Here is a 6850-nt window from a genome sequence, read left to right as displayed (position 1 = left end):
ATCATTTTCTTGCAGCCTGCAGCTGGGCATCATGCCTTGAGATGTTCAGCATACTACAATTATATTGGAAGTTTATAGAATAGTTTTACAAATTGTCTATGAATAAAATTTTAGCTTAAAAGTATTGTTCAATCCAAGTATTCAAAATCATGAACTGGTCCCACAAAATCATGCCCTTAAGAGCATTAGGGCGTGTGTATATGAAATCGAGGCACTAAATTGAAGCAGTGGATTTTAAAAAACACCACTTTAATTTAGGGCTGATTAACCCCCTGTGTTGTGCACACACCCCACTGACTTACCTGCTTCTCTAGCGGGGAGGGGAGGGTAAATTGCCAGTGGGTGGAGTGGTCCCTGGGCTGCTGGGGGCTGGGGAAGCAGAGGGGCTGGTGCTCTGCAGCCTCTGCAGCAGCAGTGCCATGCCCCCCCCAGGTGGCACCCAGCTGCAGGCACTCAGCTTGGGAGGTCCCAATGGGCATGGAGGGAAGGATTGGGCCCCCGCACAGCTCAGGAAGCCTTTGGGTATGGGGGGCAGAGAGAAGAGATTAGGCTCACTGCTTTTCTTGGGTGGAATCTGCTTTCCTGGGCTGCTGCTAGGCTGCCTGCAGGGCTTCCTGAAGAGCTATGGAGCTGCATGGAGCCCAATGCTTCACTCTGCAGCTGTAGGGGCAGCAAACTAAAACTCCTCACTTTAAAGTGTTCACATGTGCCTCTTGTTTCATCTATACACAGTCTTAGATATTGAAAGAAATAGTTTAAATGGCCTTTTTATTCTTTTTTAGATCTTTTATGATGCACTTATTTCTCTAATTATATATGATTAAAACCTTTTGTCATAATCACAAAGGCTAGAACCTAACTTTATAAGAAATACATTAATAAAAGGATTTCCCCCAAATCACTTGAAACCGAGAGAGAGCTGGGCCTTGAAGAAAAATATCAAATATTATGGGACAATAAAATGGTGAACATATCAACAGTAGAGTGTTTGCAGTTTTACCATTAGCTACAGTTTTGGGGTGTGTGCAAGCATTCATATGTATGGGTCCAAATTGTGCAGTTCAGTTTGTGTGGCCTAAACCCCTATTATACAGCACTGTGTACATGTTCATCTATGGGAGCAGATGCACAGGCATCCTGCACTGGTGACAGCCTGCACATAGGAGACTTCTATGCATGCAGGCACCCTCGTAACTTTTGAAATTTACTGAATACATCATTCAGAATTATTTTTTTGGCACGAGTCTCCTACAGGTTCAGGAAAATATGACTTCATTGATTATGTGTTTTTCACCTTACCTCACTTTAATGTGAATTAAAATTGAGACTGAAGTACAATTCTGTGATGAGAGATGGATCCTATGGAAAAAGTTGCATTTCAGGAATTATTGGGAGTCTGGAACCTTGAATACTGTCCAAAACACTCAGTCACAAATCTGAATGATTGAATAGAATAATTCTGTATGGGAAAATGGAAAAAAAGTTGTGGGGAGTTGTGCATTAGTGTGATTGCACACTTTTTCATGATGGTTAACGCGCAGTAGATTAATACTACTGCACAATAGCATAATAGCATGCTTTTTGCCATGGCACTGTAATGCACAGTTAACCAGTCTACTGCATATCAAGTGTCTCTTGTCTACGCACCCACTGTGTCTAAAAGTTGGTACACAGCTTTTTAGTACATTACTTATATTCACATGTAACAGCTGTATTAGAGTAAAATTAGATTAAGAATGAAAGTTATTTCTTTGCCTGTTATACTAGTTAATGCTATTGTTCATACTACATGGAATAAATAGCAAAAATCATTGTCGGAAAGACTGAGAGAGAAGTAAATTTCAGGTAGATGGATTACAAAGCTGTTTTCTTATCAGCTGCCATCAAACACTATAGGGAATGCCTTCAACTTCATGTTATCACAATAAAATGAAGACTAAAATAAAATGCACTTTTATGAACCCTGTCTCTTGGTGGTTGTTTCATGTTAATGAGTTTATTAGCTTAAGTGCCTCTGGCATTTTGGAATAGTACTGCAATTACAATGAACTCAGAGCGGTAAGTGCTCAGCAATTTTATAACTGGGGAAAAGCTTTTTAAAAGTTATCATCTCAATGATTTTATCCAGTCAGTGGGAGTAAAAAAGGGAGGGAACATGAATAGCAATCATTAATTATAGAGATGTGTATTATAAAGTAGTTGGGAAAAAACTGTGCTCTAAAGAAACAAGAATTATTTTGAATCTAATATAAATGTTCTTTTTCAAATTCTTTTTGAATGGGATCTCCATAAAACTTGTGGGCTTTAAACAATGAAAACAAAAGGTGAAGCTTAATGGACAACTTATCAAACCAGTGTAAGAGTAGAAACACAATTCAACAGAACAATGTTAAGTATTACATCTGCATTTTTTAAGCAAAGGAATCAATTCTTTCTGATTTCTGTACCAAAGGAATTAACTTCATGATTGTAATTTATAAGTCAATACCAGTCTGTTGAGAAAGACAGTCTTGGCAGAAAGGTCAAGAAAGGGAGATAGATCACTGAATACATTGAATAGAGGCACACAAAAATATCAAGAGACATATTGATTAAGTGTAGTCTTTTCAAGTGGGTGCAACTCATGAGCATGTTCAGTCTCTGAACGTTCAGGAAGAGTGAAGATGGATCAAAACTTAAAGTGAAAGGTCTGCCCCAGTCTTATATGCCTCTAGGTTAGCATGTTTGAGGCTCACCAGTGTCTGTAGCCAGTAACGCATGAAAGAATGGTTAAGATAGCTTCACCTTCAGCCACTTTTGACACCCCAAACTGAATGCCTTACAGTCAGAACATCCTAGGGTAACTTTCAGCACAAGTTCAGAGCTTCTGGTCATGCTTCCGGGACCTTACCTACTCTTCTGAAACGCATCAGTTTCAAGGTGCCTTTGGTTATACAAAATAGGTGGGTGTCTCACAGATGATAGAACCTCTGGATAAATTTGTATTGGCAGCAGGTATTGATGCTGCCAATACAGCAGAAACAGAGAAACCTGTTGATTTTGTTGCAACTTGGCTGCTAGGTTAGGAGTACTGTCTGCAAAAGAAATACAGAAATCCTCTGGGAAAGAATTACTTCAAAAAAGGAAATTCATAGCCACAACAATGTCAAAGAGGTTGTTGTTATTGTTCTGGTTCCCCTGCCAACACCACCATCCACTACCCTGTACCACCACAGCTGTTTCCCGGGGTGGTGGGTGACAACCCTCCCTCTTGCCTACTGCCTGGTGACTTTTAGCACCTGGGGTGGTGGGTGAAGGCCCTCCTTCCCCACTGCCTGGTGGATCTTGGTACCCAGCATGGGGGGAGAAGGCTCTTATTCCTAGTGCCTGGTGGGTCTGAGTGCACTGCACATGTTTCATAGCTTTAAGTAGGTCAATGACATCATTGAGGTGGAAAGTTCAGATGTTCTGGTACCCTCACACCTCTAGTCAAAGTGCATATGCTCGGGAGGGAGTGAAGGCCAGGAATCCATCTCCAGCAAGTGGATGTTCAAGTGCAACCAGTGTGTATACTGCAGCAATTCACTGAAATAATAAGTGGAAAGGTAAAACAGTTGTTATGTTTTGAGATCTCTGCAGGCCTACAGGCTTGAAAAAGCCAGGAGGGGTAACTGCTGGATAGGGTCTAATTATGTGGAAATTAGAGATAGTGACCATGCTCCTAAGATGTTTTGTAACTACTTGCATGGTTTCTCTACTGGAGAAGCAGTCCAGAAAGACATTCCCCTCTCTGACGGTAGACCTGTGGGAGCTAAAGGGAAAGGAGAGGAGTTTCTAAGTGGAAGGGTATAAGTCAGAATGAAAAATTTCTAAGCAGTGCAAAGGATCTGCTATAAAGTTTGTGCACCAGTGATTTTGCCAGTTTCTATGGATTTAGATGGCAGGCTCCCTCAGTTGGTAGAAGAAATTAGAATTTTGCTGTAGACTGTACAGGTGGATATTGCAAAGACTCAAGGATGTTTGAAAGAGACTAGGTCTATTTTAGTAAACTGACATGTTCTGTAGAAGTTCTGGAAACTGCTCCACAGATTCAGAGAGGAGTGAGTCCTGAGAAGAGTCCTAAATAGTGGGAATGTTGTATTTGAATTAATGGTGTTAAAATGTGGTGGGGGAGACAACCCATAAATGATGCCCATTTCAGGTTCTCAGGCTGTAGGGACTTTATTCCCTATTATACTGGAATTAGAAATGTATTTAGGAATTTTTGTTTTAATTTCTGAAAATGTTTGGGAATGTGGTTGAGTCTTCTAATGCCTGACAAAATGGAGAGACTGACCTTTTTCCTCCTTTCTACTAGCTGTCATATAAGAGGATGCTGGTTGTTGCTTCAGTAACAGAATGGGAACCAGATGTGGAGCATTGAGAAGAACATTTCTCCAGGTGGTATTCTACAAGAAAGGAATCATGACTTGCAGCTTGTGAATCATTACAGGATAGTTCCCAGGTGAGTCAAATTAACAGAACTGCAAGCTAATTAAAGCATATCCCTTGTATCCTTTCCCTTCATGCCCTAGATAATGGAAAGACCCAAGCTAACTGAGTTCAGTCTTTATAAGTGGCAACTCAGTTACATTTAAAAGATTTGTATCTGTTTCTACAGAGCCAAATATGACTCTGAGTAGAAATCAGGGATTCACTTGAGAGGTAAAAAATAGTTTTGCTATTTCAGGCAACTTCTTAGTTAAACCTTATTTGATATACCCAAAACAGGCTGTTGACAGAACACATTGAAGAACAGGTATGTCTATGGATAAATTCTACTTTTTGAAAATTGGATCTCACTGGGTTACTCTCTAACCATACTCGATAATGTTGTGACCACACAAATTCTCACATGGAAAGTACCTTTATGTCTTTGTACCTACAACTGGTTATTTATTTAAACTATAGTTGGAAAACAAGATCACTTAATATAACTTTAAGACAGCTAGTTATGTACCTATTGAAGTGTAACTGTGGCAGCACAGCATTTAGTATAGGTTTACTGGAGTATTGTGTTCAGTTTTGGGCCCCACACAACAGAAGGGGTGTGGAAAAATTGGAGAGAGTTCAGCAAAGGGTAACAAAAATGGTGAGGGGGCTGGGGCACATGACTTGCGAGGAAAGACTGAGGGAACTGGGCTTATTTAGTCTAGAGAAGAGAAGACTGAGGGGGGATCTAAAACAGGTTTCAACTGCCTGAAGTGGGGTTTGAAAGAGGATGGAGCTAGACTGTTCTCAGATGTGGCACATGGCAGAACAAGGAGCAACAGTCTCAAGTTGCAGCAAGGGAAGTTTAGGTTAGATATTAGGAAGAATTTTCTCACTAGGAGGGTGGTAAAGCGCTGGAACAGGTTATCCAGAAAGGTGGTGCAATCTCTGTCCTTGGAGGTTTTTAAGACCCAGATAGACAATGTTTTGGCTGGGATGGTCCTGCTTTGAGCAGGGGGTTGGACTAGATGACCTCCCGAGGTTCCTTCCGATCATAATTTTCTATCATTTCTATGATTTTATGATTACCAGTACATCTGCCTGGGAAAGTGGATAGGTATTCAGGTTTCTAACCCATATTGTCATGGCTACATTGCTATTAGTATTGAGGGAACTAGATTAAGACTAGTCCAGGTATGTCTTTATGTAGTGCAAGCAGATGTGTGACTGCAGTGTAGACACACTCTGGATGCAAATTCTTAGTTTAATGTAGCAAATCCAATAGAACTGCCATTCTTTCTCCGTGAGCTAATATAAGAAGATCATGCTTCTATATCATTTTCCATGGGTCTATCAGTAGAAAAAATATCATTAAGAGTGTTATGAGGAGAGAGAGAAATATTTGGGCCAAGTACAGACATTATACTTTTACCAGTATATGTGATTGGAAACCAGTCTATACCCATGACGGAACAGAAGCTTAGCACACAAAACTGGTCTATACCCATACTAGAACAGAAGTTTGGGACACACAGACTGGTGTAAAATTGGCAGAGCCTGGTCTAAGATATGTTGTCCCCACCAAAGGGTTGATGTGTGTTCTGTTCGCTACTGATTTAGACTACGCCACTTACAGAAAACCTCATAACTTTAGATCAGTTCTGCCTCAGGCTTTTTGAATGTCTATACCTAGCCTTAAAAATGAAATGGGGGAAAATGGAGTGAAAGCAGTTCGCGTATAAAAATATAAGGGATAAAGGGAAGACAACTAAAAGCAGAAAGAGGAGAAAATGACAAAGGGCATTATACTTCCCTCTGTTGATAAAGATTACAGGAAACAGAAGAAGCTCAGCCATATTTCCCACCTGGCTCCAGCCATTACAAAGGCCCTACTTGCTAGCATTCTGTTTGATAGGGGATTCACAACACACAGGAGAGAGATTAAGAAAAAGACCTGTGAAAAAGCAGTGTATGCAGCTTGCTCTCGCAAACACTCTGATTCATAAAGAATTTGCTGAGGCATTTAATGGACTAGGATACATTAAGTCTACACCATGCTGATTTAGATCTTTGTGTGCTGCCAAAAATATGTACACTATAGACATTTTACTGGCACTGAAAGAGAAAGAAAAAACTGGATTTGCCTAGGTGGTAAAAGCACCATGCTGCATGACTGTTGAGTGTGCCTTCAGCTGTTGTTGAGCAAAATCAGACAACAATTGCCTGACATAACAGTGTGGTCCCCATAATAAATAACATTTAAATATTTGTAGGGATCTGACTAACACATCTTGTACAAACAGCATCCATTCTTCTAACGCGTGAACATTAATAAATAGTGAAACATAAAGGAATATGAACTAGTGCTGTGTAGAAACTGTCTTTTCCATTACCATTTTGC

At 40.3% G+C, this 6850-nt stretch overlaps 1 long non-coding RNA gene across 1 annotated transcript in view; it reads left to right on the top strand.

Annotated features, from left to right (window-relative positions):
- The first annotated feature begins 4347 nt into the window (after positions 1-4347).
- LOC102367898 overlaps positions 4348-6850 on the top strand; it is a 16010-nt gene continuing 13507 nt past the window's right edge. Inside the window, exons 1-2 of the long non-coding RNA XR_324888.1 lie at positions 4348-4483; positions 4750-4777. This is a non-coding gene — a long non-coding RNA (uncharacterized LOC102367898). The remainder of the gene's footprint in view (positions 4484-4749; positions 4778-6850) is intronic.

This window comes from Alligator sinensis, unplaced genomic scaffold, assembly GCF_000455745.1.
Source record: "Alligator sinensis unplaced genomic scaffold, ASM45574v1 scaffold238_1, whole genome shotgun sequence".
Lineage (NCBI taxonomy): Eukaryota > Metazoa > Chordata > Crocodylia > Alligatoridae > Alligator > Alligator sinensis.
The sequence above is the reverse complement of the archived record's forward strand: the minus strand, read 5'-3'. Positions and strand labels throughout refer to the sequence as shown.